Raw genomic sequence first — 17790 nt, 5'->3', positions numbered from 1 at the left:
AGACTGCTTTTCACATGTTTAGTTTTATTAGGTATGGTGAAATGAATGGAGATTGATAACTAGGCTGCCAAGATAGATGCTATGTGGTTAACTGTGTTATAGAGAAATAATATCAAATTATATCTGTCTTGTAATTTTTTAATGGTGTTGCCCTGTAAAGTTTACTACCCTATTAAATCCTTAGATTAGCCTTTGTTAGGAGGCTTTCATAAGATTTCCTAAGTAGATGGCTCATAGAAGAATTCATCATATAAAACAATACATCTCAGAAATTCATGGTCATAATTTAGTTTATAGGGGGAGGGAATCATGAGACATTTTTATTATTTCAAAATTCAAATTAATAGACATATCCTCGTAAATTATGTTTTTCAATTTCAAAGGCAAAATCAATATACTTAAAAGAATTTGAAATACATTTTATCCATTGCATAGCAACTCAGTTTTTTACTCTTCCCTTTTAAACACCCTGGCAATAACTCATGCTGTGTAGATAGATAGTGATTTACATTAAACAATAATAATGGAAATATATGCACCAGGAAAATACAATTATTTATACAAAAAAGCAACTTCATAAGGATTATTATGCTTGTTAGCCTCATTTTCTATGGAAACAAAGTGTATGTGATTGTACTGTCTCCACATCTGTCCCTCTGCCTCTGCTTCCTTATTCAATGGCTAATTTCAAGCAAATTGGATAGTATGGTTCAAAGACACTAAATTCCTACAAACTTTGGTGGTCAGAGAGAAAACCTCTCTGAGAGACTCTAATACTGAGAGAAAAAATGCAGCAGGAACTTAAATTTATTGGACATCAGAAAGAGATGTTACAAATCCCACACTGGGAAAAGCTTCAGTTGGACTTTATTCTTTTGTTATGTGCCAACAAATTCACTCCTACATCAAATTTTGTCTCCAGTGTAGATTCTTTATTGTATAATAGGTTCATGCCTCCGATTTTGTGTACTTCCATTGAAAAGCCAGTTGATCATGAGACACAGCTGCATTGCAGACCAAGACTTGGGAGGTCTAGTGCTCGCAGGAAGTATTTTTCTCTTGTGCAGTATAAAGGTATAAAACAGTACGGCCTCATTGCACTAATTGTTTTACAGGTAGATCTTCAACCTGCAGTGAGCTTGTCTAGGTTCTTGTTGACACTTGTAGTGCTTGTCCTTTGTATTAGCCGTGTCTGCTGCTTGGGCTGTTTGCAAGCCAGGGAACCAGTCATAGCTATTTATCCGGCTCTGACTGGTTCCCTGCTAAAGAATGGTACAACACTAGGCAGAGCACTGAATTTGTGCTTTTCCCCTCATTAAAGCATTTGATGACAGGATCCAGGAGTTTCTAGCTCTAATCCTGGGCTTGCCATGTACTACAGTAGCATGGCAGGAGCATTAGTTGAACCGGGGCTTTTGGACTGTACTGAACAAGTCCCAGCGATTTCTGTAGAAGTAGTCACAGCTGATAGCAGAGTCCAGAGTCACTAGGCTTTTGGTTTAAGCCCAGGTTTCTGAAGATACTTAGGCATGCAGAGTCCAGTGTCACTAGGTTTTTGGTTTAAGCCCAGGTTTCTGAAGATACTTAGGCATGCAGTTTCCATTCTTTTCAGTAACATTTTGATATCTAAGTACTTTCAAAAGTATATGTCTTCATTTTCTTATTAATTCAAGGGGTCATCCTCACCTCCTTTCCTCTTGTGATTTATGCTTATGTTCTATATATGATATTTAATATTGTTAAAACAATAAAGGCTGTCTTCCTACCACCAGAAACACCAGGATTCTGGGCACTGATCATACATAATGTTGCATCAAATGAAATATTGTAACCCTTTGTCAGGTAAAGAATAGAGCTAATTTAACTTCTTTACTCAAAAAGTGAAAGGCATCACCATCATAACTTTAATTGTGATTGGTATTTACATTGTGGGAGTGCCTGGAGGCTCAGTCAGTGTCAGTGTGCCATTATGTTTTTTGAAAAGCACAGCAAAGACACAGTCCTTATTCCAGAGAGCTAATGATTTGAGAAACTGCAGAATACCAGGACATTTTTATGCACGCTTATGTCTGAATTAATTTGACCCAGATTTAAACACTGAAACCCCTGAATGTTTTTTTTTTCCACTTTCTGGGTTGTATCATCCATTGTTATTTTAGAAGGATATAGAACATTGACATTATTGAGACAAAGAATGAAATTATTGAAAGTTCTTTTGCAATCAATAGTTTTATTTTTTTCAAAGCATGACAAATAATGCTCTTTTTTTCCTTTTTCCTTCTGATGACTGGGTGTGATGTCTAAACTTATTGTAATTCATAGGTGGACAGAGGAGAGGAAATTATAAAATAATGTATTTGTGACTGGAGAGCTTAAAAGCAGTAACCATAAACCAAGTTGTCAATCCACTTTACAAGAAATGCATGCATGTCTCATTCTATGAGGAAAGATACTTTTATTGTGCTCACAGAAGTCATAAATCATGGTGAAAATCTGTTATGAAAATACAGCCCTGCACAGTGGGAAAAAAAAAATCCTTGTTACATCTGAAGGCTGGGAAGCAATTATGTTGGAATTATACAGAGCTCTTCTTGGGTGCTGAGGAAGAATTGGAAGAAGTGGGAGCTCAGCCCACATTTAAGATATGTCTCTGGGGTTCCTGGGTTGCCTTGGTCAGCCTGTACTCCTTTTCTCATCTCTAGCCCGCCCTGCAGTTCACTCAGTGCTGTGTGTTGTGCAGCTCTTGCTGAAGATACTGTTGTTCTGGCAGAGTATCTCAGTTTTTGGTTCTTCCTGTGTGTTCATTTTCTATTGACAGGAAGTGGAGAGGAAAAAAGGGGTGTAGAAGGGCAGGAGGTAAAGAGCAGAGAACTTTGAAGCTGTTGCAGGACAATTTCTTGTACACGAAATCTGTGGTGTCTTGGTGACCTCTCTTGCACGTTCGAGAAGTGGGCAGGGAAGAAGTCAATACTGTCCCCACAGAAGGCTGAGGAAAAGAAATATTTTAGGCTGGCTGAGGGGAAGAGGGGATCACTGTAACCACTGATCAAGTGATATATGTTCCTCCCTCTGGCTATATCTGTACCAGTAGCTTCAACAGTGTAAGGGAATGTACTTGGGCAGTTGAATTTGATCAGCTGGTAGAGGAGTCACTGACCATGGTTTCAGACTGTGCCAACCAGTACCCATTCCTGCATATAGTTTGGGAATTGGCACAGATGCAGAACCTTTCTCATTTGGCAGTTCGCATTGAATGGGAAATTCAAATTGTAACTGCTCAACAATGGTAATTTGTGTCCAAGGAATGATCTGGCATGGAGGTCAAGAAGGCCCAGCTGCAGAAGGGGTTAAACTGGCTGGAAGCAGGGATGCCAAAGACAGAAGGACTTGTCTGTAAGGGAGTGAAGTTTCCCCTGATGATGAGATAAGAAATAGCTGCAGCATTGTCTTGTGGCAATCCTGGAATGCAAGAGCTCAAGGGCCACCTTTGGGCTGCAGAGCTGGCACAGGGGGATGAACTGAACATCTGGTTGAGGCACCTGATGCTGATGCTCACAGGATTGGTTCCGGTGTAAGTGTATATAAGGACGTGCACTGCATTGTTCTTTTTTTTTTTTTTTAAATGTATTTAAGCACAAATGTGTTTAATTTGGCTCAGGGGGTACAATAAATTCCCCAACAATATGCAGCCACCCTATTTTAGAGGCTGTGAATTCAGTGATGCTAACTGGGTCAGACCATATATTGTCCCAGGCCAAGGCATGATCCCAGATGTGCTTAATTTTCAAGTGTAGATATAGCTTGTGTGTCCAGCTTTGTAGCTCTAGTTCTTATCTCTTTACCTCAAAATGCAGCAGTTTTGTTCTCCCAGCTCTGGAGGCTCATGATTCAGACCTTTGGGTTGGCAAAGACTGATTGCCCCATAAGCACAAGTTTCTTCTACTGAACCTTTTATCAGGAAAGTGTTTCTGTTAGTGCCCCCACGCTAAATTCCCAAGCCATCCTGAGGCTAATGAACAAAGATCCTGTGCATGCTAATGAACAAAGATCATGTCTCTTTTTCTCTTCTTCACTGACCAGAGATGGCCACAGTGTCCCTGTGCATATACAAACACACGTTTAAGGCTTAGTTTTCTATGTTTTATCTTTGGTAGTCACATACAAATATTTTTACAGCCAGTATATTTTCCTAAAGTGAATCTTAGTTCTTGATAGAACTAAGCAAAGTAAAACTAGTAAAAGAGAAGAAATGTGTGAATAAAGAGTGAACAAAAGAAATAGTGTTATTTGGTAAATCTTTGCTGTGTAGTCTCTTTCAGGGAAAAGATCTAGGTTCAGCTCTGGTTTCTGCTGCCTTTCTGTTGTGACATTCAGGTTCACAACGGTAAGACTTAATCAAGTAGCTTGTGTAATGACATATGAGCTAACACAATGTCCATCTGACACTAAGAATGCCAAAGTTACAGCTATTTAGGAGAATTCTGCCCTTAGGCTCTCTGCCTCCTTGTAAAGCATAATAATGGTGAAAGCAGTCACTTATGTATGTGCCTTTCATGTAAGAATTGCTGACAATTCAAGCTGCGAAGTTAGTGCTTTCCTGCCTGATCAAGCAAGAGTTTGCTTGAACATACTGTGGTTGTCCCTCTGACAACAGTGAAAAGAAAACATGCTTTTTTCCTGCTGGCAAATGGACCATGGAGAAGGAGATTTTCTGGTTCTGTCCCTTGCTATCTGACCAATGTGGTTGGCTAGAGGTAAAAGAGAATAAATTCTCTAATAAGAAGGAATATAACAATGTATTCTCCCTGCAGGTGATTCTAGTCTGTACTTGGATGGTTTCTGTTGATGCTGCTCACTCTTGTTGCTGCTCCTGATAGGCAAGAGGTGACTGTCCCAAGTGGTTTTCCCCACCTTTTAGTAGGGGTTGCTGTTGTTATTGCAGTGATTGAGGAATAAGCAATGTGTGGCTCCCAGCACTGCAGCCCACAGATACCATATTTCCATTTGTGCTCTGAACTGGCAGTTACAACCTTTGATTCACAACCTCTGTTTCATTTACCTGTATAGCTGGATAGTAGCTGAAAAGGCGAGTTGGGGCTAGCAACCTCTGACTGAAGCTAAACCTGCCAAGCATCATAGGTTGGCATCCTCAGTTTGTTCTGTGGCCTCTGCCTGGTGTGAGGCAGAATGTACCCATCCTTCAGGGAAGATCCCCAAACTACATTTAGTTCTTACTGTCATAGAAATTGATCAGAAGCCCACATCAGAAAATGTTAATTTATAGAGAAGGAAACCTGAAGTAAAAATTTAACAAAATTTTCACTTTAAACTGACATTTAAAAATGAAATGACAATTTACGTCCTGTCTTGACAAAGCTCTCATTCTTTTTCAGGTCTTTGGTTTAAAGAACTTGGGTGATATTTATTGGAGAAATGTTGATTTTTGTGTTGATTTAAATAAAACCCTGCAATTGTTCAGATTTTTAAAAAAAAACTTCTAAATACTTTAAAAAAATACTTATTAAATACTGGCTTGAAGTAGAAATTTTCTCATGGCAGAAAGCTCTATTTCCTCCCAAACAGTAATTATAGCCAAATAATTTTCTTGTGATCTGAATGACCACTGATGAATTTATCTGGTGTAAATGGGGCATTTTTCACATCATCTGTATCATATACAATCATAGTCTGATCTGAAGGCGTTATTTTTAGGCATATTTTAGCAGTAGCATATAGTCAAATTACGAAAGCAATTATGTACCTCTTGCACTTAGTCATCATCGTTTTGTATAAACATTTTATCTCAAACTGCCATAACCATGGCCTCTTACATTTTTTAAAATTAGTAATTTTCCTTTTTTATCTCAAATATCTAAAGTTGTGCACTGAGAAGCACTCATAATATGTGAAAAGAAACAATCTATTTTCTGTACGTCAATATATACAATATTTATGTTATTCAGTGATGATCTCCCTCCCTCTGTGTGTGAAATAACATTTCTCAGTCATGGTCCTAAGGGTGTAAATCAAAACAGAGTCAGCCTAAAAAGGGCGCTTTTCATCCTCAAATACATAAAATATGCATATTAAATTAAAAAGCTTTGGAATTCATGAATTATTGTAACCTGGGGTTAGTAATAATTTATACCTTATGAAATTATTCTGGTAGTTATTTATGGCAGTACTCAACATTAAAGCATACATACCACAGTACCATTGCAATACATAGAGTACATCACAGGTTACTTAAAAAGGAAAAATAACAGTTTTTTACCTGATGTAAATCAATCCAGTTGTCTTGATTCCCCCTCACTAAAGATCAAGCCCAGGTTTTCAGTCAGTGTCTAGGATTCATTTGGAATACAATATCTAATAGCAAAAGCTAGATGTGTAAGGGAAGCTTGGGGTGCATGATGGGCTCTTTAATTCCTTACATATATAAGGATTCAAATCAGTCATTTCTTTGCACTGGCTTACCACTGCATTATTTCCTGCTTCTAGCTTCTGCAGACATACTGCCTATTTTATTCAGGAAGGAAAACTCAGGCAGGAAAGTAAAGGTGTTATGGAAGATTTGAATTTTCTCTCTTTTTCTCTCCAGTAATTTAGCTACATAAATCCATTAGGAAATTTGCAGTGTCAGCCGCAGTTGAAACAGGTTTACACAGTGAAGCTTGGTAGGGGTATAGGGGAGAGGGTAAATATGATTCTGCAGTCACAGTCTGGGACTGCAGTCAAGCAGTCAAAGCAATGGCAATCAATCAGTCTCATAGGATTACTGTCATGGCACAGTGATGATCCTGGAGGCTGCTGCAGAAGTATTGCACTGAGCTTTGTCCACTACAAGAAAGATACATTAAATCCTAGCGAAGCTGAAATGTTTGGAAAATGAGAAAATATTTGTGAAATTATGAAGGAAGTATGTACTCTTCTGGAGGATATTTTAAATTCATAATGATTTTCTTATATCTTTCGGGGAAACCTTTAAGTTAATGCCTGTTACATTATCAGCATTATGATTTAGCTTGTCTTGTAATAACAATAACAACTTGGAGTCAAAAGCCATAAAAATTCAGGGAAAGACATACAGTCTTTATCACGTGATATCACCTAATCCTACATTCTTAGGTAGGGCAGAAATGCCATGCCTGTGGAGACACAAAGAGCAATTCAGACCTTAGGTTGTTTAAACCATTCTCTGGAGGTCTCCATTTTATTTCTCAAGATTGTAGAGAGATCTTCAATAACTGGGTTACCATGTTATGCACCTCATTTATCTGCCTGATATTAGGAGAGAAGATCCATGCCAGAGCGCCTGATTTTTTGTTCATTTTTTAGAAACTTGTTTGAAGCTCTTTTACATCATAAACTTTCATCTTATAATCTTGACTGGAATAATTGTGTTAACTCCTGGGTCCGAAGTGTATGCCAGGCCTGCGATAACAGGCTTGAAGGTATAGAGCCATTGTAATACAAGAGTAAGGATAGTATCGCCATTCTTTAAAGTACTGGTAGTATTTAAACACAACTTTTCAAAATAATTTTATAACTTTCAAGTATTTTATACAATTTATTTTTCAGTTTCCTGTATGGAGGGATATGTATTGAACATAACATTTTGAGACTAGTTTGTAGAAAGTTGTCTTTCAGCCTGTTTATTTTGCCAGCTGAAGGGTCAGTTGTCCTGGATGAGTTTCATGGTGAAGAAAGTCCCGTCGAAGGGAGTGTGTCCCTTTGGGTAGGCTGGCTTGACCCCACCACTCACTTTCTACCAATACACTGTCAAGAAGTAGAGTGATAGAATTTTTCAGGTTCCTCCCCTACTCTTGTGTAGTTGGGATAAAATACAATGGGTTGATTCATTTTACAAAGCTTCTCTGTCTTTTTCCATGCCTTTTTGGGGGACAACTGTCAATGTCAGCACTTCTTTGAGTAGGGGTTAGACCAGAGGCCTTCAGAGCTCCCTTACAACCCAAATAATTATATAACTTTCTGCTTTTTGAGACAGATTTCAAGAAACTGTGTGTTTTTAATCTGTAAGTGTGGTCATTGCTCGTGGTCATGTTAGCATGCTAACCTCCTCTCTACTGTTAATTAACACACATGGCTGGTACAGTCCCTCTCATACATTGTGACACAGCGTAGACTGGGATCATTTACACCAGCACCGAATGATTGAATTGCTGGTGTTAATAAGCAGTTATGAATGGCCACAGTCACGGCATACGTACAAGAATAGATGACAGGGCTGAGTTACTGTACTCCAAAAATTTGGTAACTATTGTAAAACTTAATATAGATGCAGAATGATTCAGTTGTCTAGAACATGAGCTAAAATACAAATAATGTCACAAGTTAGGCTGTTTTTGAACAGAGGCTTGGAGACTGGTTTGTGAAGTTGTCTATATGACATAGGGGTAATAGGTATTATGGTTTCTATGCCATTTAAAAAACCTTAAATGCTCTTTTGGAGTACCTTATCTTAGAGGTGCTGTGTTGTTCTGAATATAGTAATATGAAATGTGTTTATCTGACAACCTTTTCTTTCTAAAGAGAGTGCTACACTGAAAAGTGATTTTGGTTTTTGATACATTAGAAAAGGTTTTTACAGATAATTATCAAACTGCTTCAAAAGGATTCTTAAAATTTGAAAACAATATTAATTTTGAATTTGTCGTGGTTTAACCTCAGTCGGCAACTGAGCACCACGCAGCCGCTTGCTCACTCCCCCGCACCCGGTGGGATGGGGGAGAGAATTGGAAGAGCACAAGTTAGAAAAACTCGTGGGTTGAGATAAAAACAGTTTAATAATTGAAATAAAATGATAATAATAATATGATAATAATAATAATAATAATACACAAAGCAAGTGATGCACAGTACAATTGCTCACCACCTGCCGACCGGTGCCCAGCCAGTCCCCGAGCAGCGGCCCCCCCCAGCCAGCTTTCCCCAGTGTATGTACTGAGCATGACGTCACATGGTATGGAATGTCCCTTTGGCCAGTTTGGCTGTGCCCCCTCCCAGCTTCTTGTGCACCTCCAGCCTTCTCAGTCAGTAGAGCATGGGAAGCTGAAAAGTCCTTGACTAGTGTAAGCATTACCTAGCAGCAACTAAAACATCGGTGCGTTATCAACTTTGTTCTCATCCTAAATCCAAACCACAGCACTGTACCAGCTACTAGGAAGGAAATTAACTCTATCCCTGCCGAAACCAGGACAGAATTAATCTTTTAGAATTCCCAAACAGAATTTTTTACTTACTTTTTGAAATTAATTTTTAAAAAAATTCTTAAAGTTGACATTGTTTAAGAATGAAAATGCTTGTTACGCAACTTGCCATGACAATTATTTTTCCAGAATTAATATTATCCCAACCATTTTCTGTGAAATTATTTTTCTTGAAAAACTTCATAAACAAAAGAATTCTCTAGCTTAATAAAGGCCAAGGGAGTTTTATTTTTATTTCATTATTACTGATATTGATCATTACAGGTGTTATTCATCTATCTGAATCCATTACTCTGATTTTGTAAGATGCCCCAAAATTTTCTAGATGTATATTTGGGCCTAACCTGAGAAAAATATCCCTGATGCAGAACTGATATATCAAAAATATCAAAATATAACAAAAATATCTTTGATGCAGAACATTTCCAGATCTTTCCAGACTCCTGGAAAGAGAGCTGAGAGCACTTTTCGCATTGTGGAAGTCATGCAGCACCTTGCAGGACTGAGCTTTTAATCAGGATTTCCACAATGTTTGACTTAATGTTCTGTGTCAGGATATTCTACTAGTTATGCTCTTTGAACCTCAAATTAAATAAATAACCAGGGAAGAAACACAGCTGACACAAATGCATGAAAGAATGCTCGGAAGAGGACGAGGATCAATTATTCCCATTAGCAAAAGAGGGTTGAAGAAGAATTGTTTTAAAACTATAGAGGAAATATGTAGGCTAAATATTACATAAAACATTGACAGAAATTAACTGTAACAAGCAATTTAATGAGGAGGGAGGAGTTGGGCAAGGTTAGGAATCTTCTTTTTGGAATGGTTAGTTTAATTATTACTGACAGTATGGAGGAAATGAACGTATTAATGACCAACTAAAGGTTTATTCTAGTCCAAATTATTCTAGAAATTCTCTTGTGGCTATAGCTAGTGTGTATAAACTTCTCTCTGTTGAGCTCAAAATAAAGTCAGTGATGAGTAATCTCTTCATTTCTCAAGAAGCTTTCAAGGGCAGGAAAGGTATGAGCCAGAGGTTGTGTGCATTTTTCACCAAGATTTAACCTGGACTAACAGCATGAGTCTCTAAAGAGCAGCAGTCTGCCTGCTAGTCCTCAAAACTGAAGTAAATAATGTATAAATGACATTTCATTTGATCTTTTCCATGCTCTGTGACTATACATTACCACTAACAAATTTCACGTACTGTCATAGATCCAGAGCTGCATTTTGTGTGACTTTTGACAGATAGCACCCCATATTTTCTTCCACAGAACATGCTGAATGTACTTCCCGTGTGTCTTCCACCACAGACTTCTTTCTCTGTTGCACATGCAACTCCTCCTGTTTAACCAGGGAACTGACTAATAGTGTCTAAAAATGACTGCAGTGCTGTTCCCATTAATTCACAATATATACCATAGAAAGCATCCTGTCTGTTAAAAAACAGAAGCCAACCCAAAAGCCTAAACAGAACATATCTTTATGCAAACACATTTAATGAGAAAACACCAGTCCTTGCTGGAGCTAAGGCTTAGATTATGCATTGGAAAGACAGATTAGGCCATTCTGCAGCTTTTTTGAGCATAGCCACACAGTTGGAAGAATACAAAGAAAAAAATTATGGAAAAATATGTCTGAATCAGAGCCTCAAAACTGCATTTTTCATGCAGATTATTTGCAAGATTCTACTGTGTCCCACTGTGTAGATTTATTCATGGCTCACTGCCATTTATTACACTAGAATTTGCAAATGCATAGCCTCCTACCTCTCCTTTTCCTGAGCAAGGAAACAAGGAAAGGATTAGCTGAAGGAATGTAGGCAAAAGTTTTCTGATGAGTCTCATCCAAAGCCTCAGTTTTCCCTCCCAGAAAAGTTGGTCCCTAGCTTCCACAATTATGAAGCAAGTCTTCAGAATGATAGCTGAGCATGAATTACAAAATCACACATTGCTGCTTTTGTAGAGAGGCTGATACCGTAGCTCCAATTTGGAAATGATTGCATTTGCACACATGTATCTTCACCGATGCTAGGAATGTATATGTCACCTCACCTAATTGTAGGTGCTTAAGGTGCATAGTTGGTTTGCAGTCTCTGGAAAGAGAGGTCATCCCTGTCCCAGAAGGGATGTCAGGTGGTCAGTGGATGGCCGATACGGTTCTTTTACAATATACAATTAACCTATACAACCTATACAATTAACCTAGCCAAATTTCAGTTTACACTGAAAGAAAAAAGGAAGATTCTTTTTTTTTTTATTTTTTTATTTTTATTTTTTTTTTAATTTTCTTTTAATGCTTGTAAGGCTGTCAGAAAGCTGTGTATATTCATCTAAGAACACCGTAAGCACTATTCTGGATAATGAAGATCAGTCCAGATTATTTGGGAAAATCTAATGCAAGTCATTTAGCCTTTGATGAGAGAGGCATTGTCTGGAAGCATGGGAAATCTATGCTTTCCATTATTGTGAAGAAAAATCTGTTTTTTTGTGTAAAACTTGTGAGACCTGGGTACATGTTGTGCTAGATATTGTAAAGGATATATTGGGAATCAGTTCCTGATTTAATTGTTAAAGACAAGTGACTAATCAAAATGAATTCTGCAGCTTATTTTCCATGGATATCCACAAATTATGTTTGCCCATATATGCATATATATGGCTACAGTAGATAATAGTCAAACAATCTTTCATAGAAATGCCTTGTGAATTACTTTGCAAATTTCTTTTTCTTCACTGATCACACATCTAAACCCATCTGTATTACTAGTGCTGATCCATTATGACACCTTACAGAAATAGATTTAGATATATATTGAGGTGGATAATTTTTATTTGGATGATCTCTCAGAAATAGGCCACTTAATGTAATTTTCAGTGGGAGGTCTTGTAAACTGTCTCTTAGTCACATGCTAATTTTCTTACAATGTTATAATAATAAAAATAATAATTATTTAGTATACAGCACATTTCATTTTCAAAGTGCTTTTGCAGTACTAATTAATCCTCACTGTGAGGTTTAATGGCGCATACCAGAGAATTATATCTTGGCTTAATGCCAATTGCCAATCAACTGACAAGATTCTAATTTCAGAAGTTTTCCTAAGAGGAAAAAGGCGTAATTTAAATTAGCCTGGACAGCAGCAGCAGTTTGTATGGAAAGAATTCATAGGTCTTTGGAGTGCTCTGAATGTCTAGATGCTTTGTTTAAAAGTGAAATGATGAAATTCCAGAGATAGCAACTTCAATTTTAAAAACAATTATACTAAGAATAGCTAAGGCTACTTTAAAAAAAAAAAAAAAAAAAAAAAAGATAGGCTTAACAGAGTTTCCTGATTATTTAGGGATCATTAATACCCAGATCCACCATTAGTTGAAAATAGATAAGGATTATTAGCTGTACTTCACATGTAGGAAAACATAGGTACAAGGACTAAGTTACATGATCCAAACCACTATTGCAGTAGGAGACTTTGTTCCACATTGTATTTTCTCCTCTGGCAAAGCTGGCACAAGGATTTTCTACCCTCTGCTAGTGCCTGCAGTGCACACTGGTTCATTATAATAACGTGGCTCTGTAAAAACACCACCACAAAATATCTTTCATTCTCCTCCCCCACCTCCAACATCCAAAACTCTGAAAGAAATTAAAAATTGTTAGTTTTGTCTGCTGTCCAGTTAAACTAGCAGAAGTGGAGAGTGATTCATGAGGATGGTGAGGATATTGTAAATAGCTTTGCTGCTTGAGAAAAGAACATGGATGCATAACCTGACAGTAAGGTTATGGACTGAAGATACAAGAATTTCTGACTTCTGGGTCTGTATTGAGTGCTCTGTTACTTTCAAGAGATGCTGTATTGGGCTAGCTCAGATACTCCTTGTTGATGTAATTTGCTGGTATGTGAAAGCCTTTCACTTTGTGTCACATTCTGGCAAAGGAGGATTTTGGTGTACTGTGGTTGGGTCTTGCAGGGAGTGGAAGACTGTTGTAGGGAGAGAGAGAGATGAGCAGATACTTGCCCCCTAAGTGATTTTTTTTTCCCTACACTATTTCATTTTATTCAGCTCATTCCAGTGCAGGAAGAAATCAGACTCTGCAAGTTGTGAGAGTTGTGATTCTCCAGCCAGCCCTAATACTTTATGTTGAGAAATACCTGCAGAAATCTTCCTCAAGAGGTTGACAATACTTGTTTAATTTCCAGTGACATTTTTACAAGTGTTTACATAATGTACAGTAGTTTCATTTGTTTAATGCAGCCAAGAAGCTGGAGAGGCAATTTTTCTAGCATGATGTAATCAGGAGTGCCACTGCTTTTTCCTTGGGGAAAAAGAAATCCTACCAAATGTATGTACCATATTAAAGACTTCAGAAACATGAATTACTTGACAGATTGTTACTCTCTAGCCTGTAAATACATTTAGAGTATTTTTAAAAGACATATTAGCTACCTGAGAGATTGTAATAACTCTAAAGGGTTTTACTTCAGTGTATCATATATAGATACAGTTAGGGTCCTTAAAATACAACAGAAAATAATATATCCTTTAGCCAAAGGGAAAGCAGCAGCTGCTTCAGAGGTTTTGCAGTTTGTTTTATTCACCCTTGTAAATCAACATTTGGCTTCTTTAAAGCTGCAACCAGGAATGTGCCAACAGCAATGTTTTCACTGTAACAGTTTAAAACATGTCTTTGGTAGCAGAGGTAGGATTCATTTGAGTAAATGGTGTAATCTGTAACTCAGTTGTCTACATGAGAGCTAGTTGTCTACATTCCCCTTATAGTCTATTGAAGGAAAGGAAACTTAAGATGTTTCTTCTAATTCTTCTAATCTTATGTCTATGATAGATCAGATGTATCATGTCCTAAAACATCTGTTTCTCTCCACTGATGGTAACCGGGATTACCATTACAAGTAGCTCCAAAACTGTAAGTAACAAAATTTAGTTATGAGGAACCCACCCCAGGTAAACTCACATCTTGTGCATCCTTTCCAATGCCTGCAGAATGTAACTGGAATAGTAAGTGTGTTAAGCCTGCATCAGTGCGAGGCAGAACGGCTAATTTTCTGAAGACAAAAGCTTGCCTCTAAAGAGTGGTGTTTTCCTTATACAATATTATCTGAAATAGAGGTAAGAATCATCCTATCAAGGTTCTATGTGAAAAGGGGCACTGTACTATTCCCTGAACTGTGTCCTGCTACCTGAGGCTGTGCTGGTGTGGTGGGTTGACCTTGGCTGGCTGCCACGTGCCCACCAAACCACTCTCACTTTCCCTTCTCAGCAGGACAGGGGGAGAAAATCAAACGAAAAACTCGTGGGTTGAGGTAAAGGCAGTTAAATAAAAAAAAGTCTGCATGCAGAAGCAAAGCAAAAAAAAAAAAAAATCCTCTACTTCCCATCAGCAGATGATGTCCAGCCACTTCCTAGGAAGCAGGTCTTCAGTACACGTAGTGGTTGCTTCAGAAGACAAATGCCTTAATAATGAATACACTCTCACTCTCTTCCTTCCCCGCCTTAGCTTTTATTGCTGAGCATGATGTCATGTGGTATGGTCATTTTGAGTCAGCTGTCCCAGCTATGTCCCCTCCCAACCTCTTGTCCACCCCCAGCCTACTGGCCTTTGGGGGGATGTTGGAGAGACAGCCTTGATGCTGTGCGAGCACTGCTCAGCAGTAGCCAAAACGTTGGTGTGGTATCCACATCATTCTAGCTACAAATACAAAGCACAGCATTATATGGGTTGCTATGAGGAAAGTTAACTCCATACCAGCCAGACCCAGTACAGCTGGCTGTAATGGACCAACATGCCAGGGACCTTCTTAACATTAGACAGGATGGACCGTTACAGGTCAGTGCCTGAGGCTGTGCCCTGGCGCTATTTGGTTTGTCAGCGTATATATATAACCACTGAGTTTCTGTCCTACCTGGTTAGCTGTACTTACATCTACAAAGCTGGCCTCAGCTCAGTTGTGGCTTGCTTGCTTTTCATCCACACTTTATGGCAGCGACAGTTTTTGACTTTTCTCATGCTCTACATGCTGTGCTTATGGCTGAGATGGATCTTTCTTGCCCGGAGTGCCCATAGAACACACAGCCCATTCTTGTGGTGGAACTCCAAAGGTGAATGGTGTGGGCTGGTTCATACAGGCTGTGCATGAAGGCATGTGTATATGGGTGAGGGTATCTGCTCACCTGACTTTGAGGATTAAGACAGTATTCAAGCCAACATCTTCTTCCTGTTCTGCATGATGAAATTGCCCCTTCTGGTAAAGTCTTTGGGTGCTGACTCAAGCTAGTGTGTGGGCACAACTTGTAGGCAGCACAGGTAACTGAATGGGCTGGTGTGTAAACTCCAGCTAACAAGACATAGGCACAAGCTTGCTTCATAGTTCATGGAAAGATTTCATATTCTTCAAGAGGCACTTAGGGTCTATTGAATATGGGTCAGTTCAAAGCATAATGTAACATTAATATTTGTTAAATTATGTTTTAATCTTAATTGGATTGGATTTACCTTGGACTCATTCTGCAGTTTACCTTTTTTTCCATAGACATTCCTGGGCTATGTTTTACTTTTATTTATATCCTCTCTTGGTTGGATTACCTTTCTGTAAAATTACTTTGGGCCTGGTGGGATTCCAGCTAGCAGATATGTAAGAAGATCATACTGCCCAAGTAGTGTAGTAAACTTACAAAATCTTAGTAAGATACACCTTGCCTACATTTGACACAGTAAAAATAATTTGCTAATGTAATCTGAACTGCCAGAATTTCTGATTTTTGTCAATATAAAAAAAGTACTGATATTTAAATGTTTGCTGTAACTTTTCTTATACCTAGCTATAAGGTTTTGGTTTACGCAAATACTCTCTAGTGTCATGTGAGTCTTTGTATACTTTCCCATTTCTGTTTTTTCTCTGCAGGTATATAATTAGATATGCTCATTCCTGGTATTTATCAAACTCTTTAATTGAAATATCTTTCTATAGGTTACTTTTCAGTGACATGACTTTCCACATTGTGTGCTCTGCTGCACTTTCTCCCTGTCTTATGTAAGAGTGGTGTTTTGACGTGACTAAGATTTTTAATATTAGATAATTTTCTGGAATAAGGCTGGAATAAATCATATTTCTTCTGTGTATCTCCTGTTTTATATATAGTAGAACAGAACGAAAAATGGTCAGAATAAGTAAAAATAATTGTTGCATCTGAAGCAAATTGAAAAGTTTAAGTCCAAAACAGAGCATTATGATAATCTTGTTTGAGCTCTAGAGTAACAGAAGACACCAGACCATTCCTGATAGAGTGGAATGTATGCAACAGCCATAGTACATGTCTTCCAAGAGAGCTGTGCTGCTGGTAGACCTTTTGGTAAATGAAGACTCCAGCTCTGGGAGGAAAAAAGCAAACGGAGACTTGGTCACTGGGGAACCTTGGCTTTCCTTGTCAATTCCAGACCTGTCTTCCAGCAGAAGAGTGGGACCCTGGGAAGCTACTCTGAGGTTTCATCTCAAACCTACTGCCTATGCTTCCCTTTACCTTTAGAAACCAAGGTATGTTGTACCTTAATCCCTTCAACAAAATAAGGATTTGCTATGCAGCTCATTGGCCCATGTAGAAGGGCTGTCTTCTGTAGAGCTAATGTGAAAAGAGAAGACAATATCCCAAAACTTGGAAGGACAAATATTCAACTACAGCTGCTTGGAAACAGTACATTTGAAGTCATGGATGACACTCCTCAAGTAACTCTGGGGAAATTTAATGGGCTTATAATTACCTGCCTTGTCTTTCCTTGAATTAATTTCTGATTTCATGCTGTACAATAAAATTTACCTGGTGATGGAAGTCATTAATGACTTTCTCCATCACTCAGAACATAGAGTTTTACATAGAGTTTACATTTTATCTACAACATTTTTTTTTATTCCATTCCATGAAATTCCATTAGATATGGTACTAGATTGCAGAGGAAATATGTAATTAAAAATAGTTCTCTCTCTAGAACTTGATACAGAGATCTTCAGGTATGTGCAATTGCTTCTGTGATCTGTGACTTGCATTTACCTTATGTAAAATTGTCTGCTATCGTCCAAGTACCTTAGTCTCATTCAGATGCCTGTTACAGAGTTTTTGGCAGACTTTAATACACATTGGCTTTCACCTGTTTTCCTGTGGAGGCTTATCCTCAAAGCCCTTGAACGCAATAGTGAAGAGGTGCTGCTTCTTACTGCTTAAAGCTGGAAATTTGCTGATGAGTCTTCAGTTACAAGTTTACAAACCAACAGAGGTGGTTTAACTGAAAATTTTAGACTAATTGGTGAGGGAATGGAACTCACACATTTATCAGAAAATAATTTGAGAGTCCTAATTAGACTTGCAAACTTGATGCAGTAGCATCTTTAATTACAACTCTCTTTATAATGGCTTGTTATTCATTTAGGTACATAAAATTGCTTCCTTATTGCCTGATTGAGAAACTTCAGTTAGTAATTATTCTCAGTTATTTGACATGTGACTTAAGCCTTGAATCAATTGACCTGGCCTGGCCCCAAGCTTCTAA

Source organism: Aptenodytes patagonicus, chromosome 3, assembly GCF_965638725.1.
Source record: "Aptenodytes patagonicus chromosome 3, bAptPat1.pri.cur, whole genome shotgun sequence".
NCBI classification, from domain to species: domain Eukaryota; kingdom Metazoa; phylum Chordata; class Aves; order Sphenisciformes; family Spheniscidae; genus Aptenodytes; species Aptenodytes patagonicus.
Note: the sequence above shows the minus strand (reverse complement) of the source record.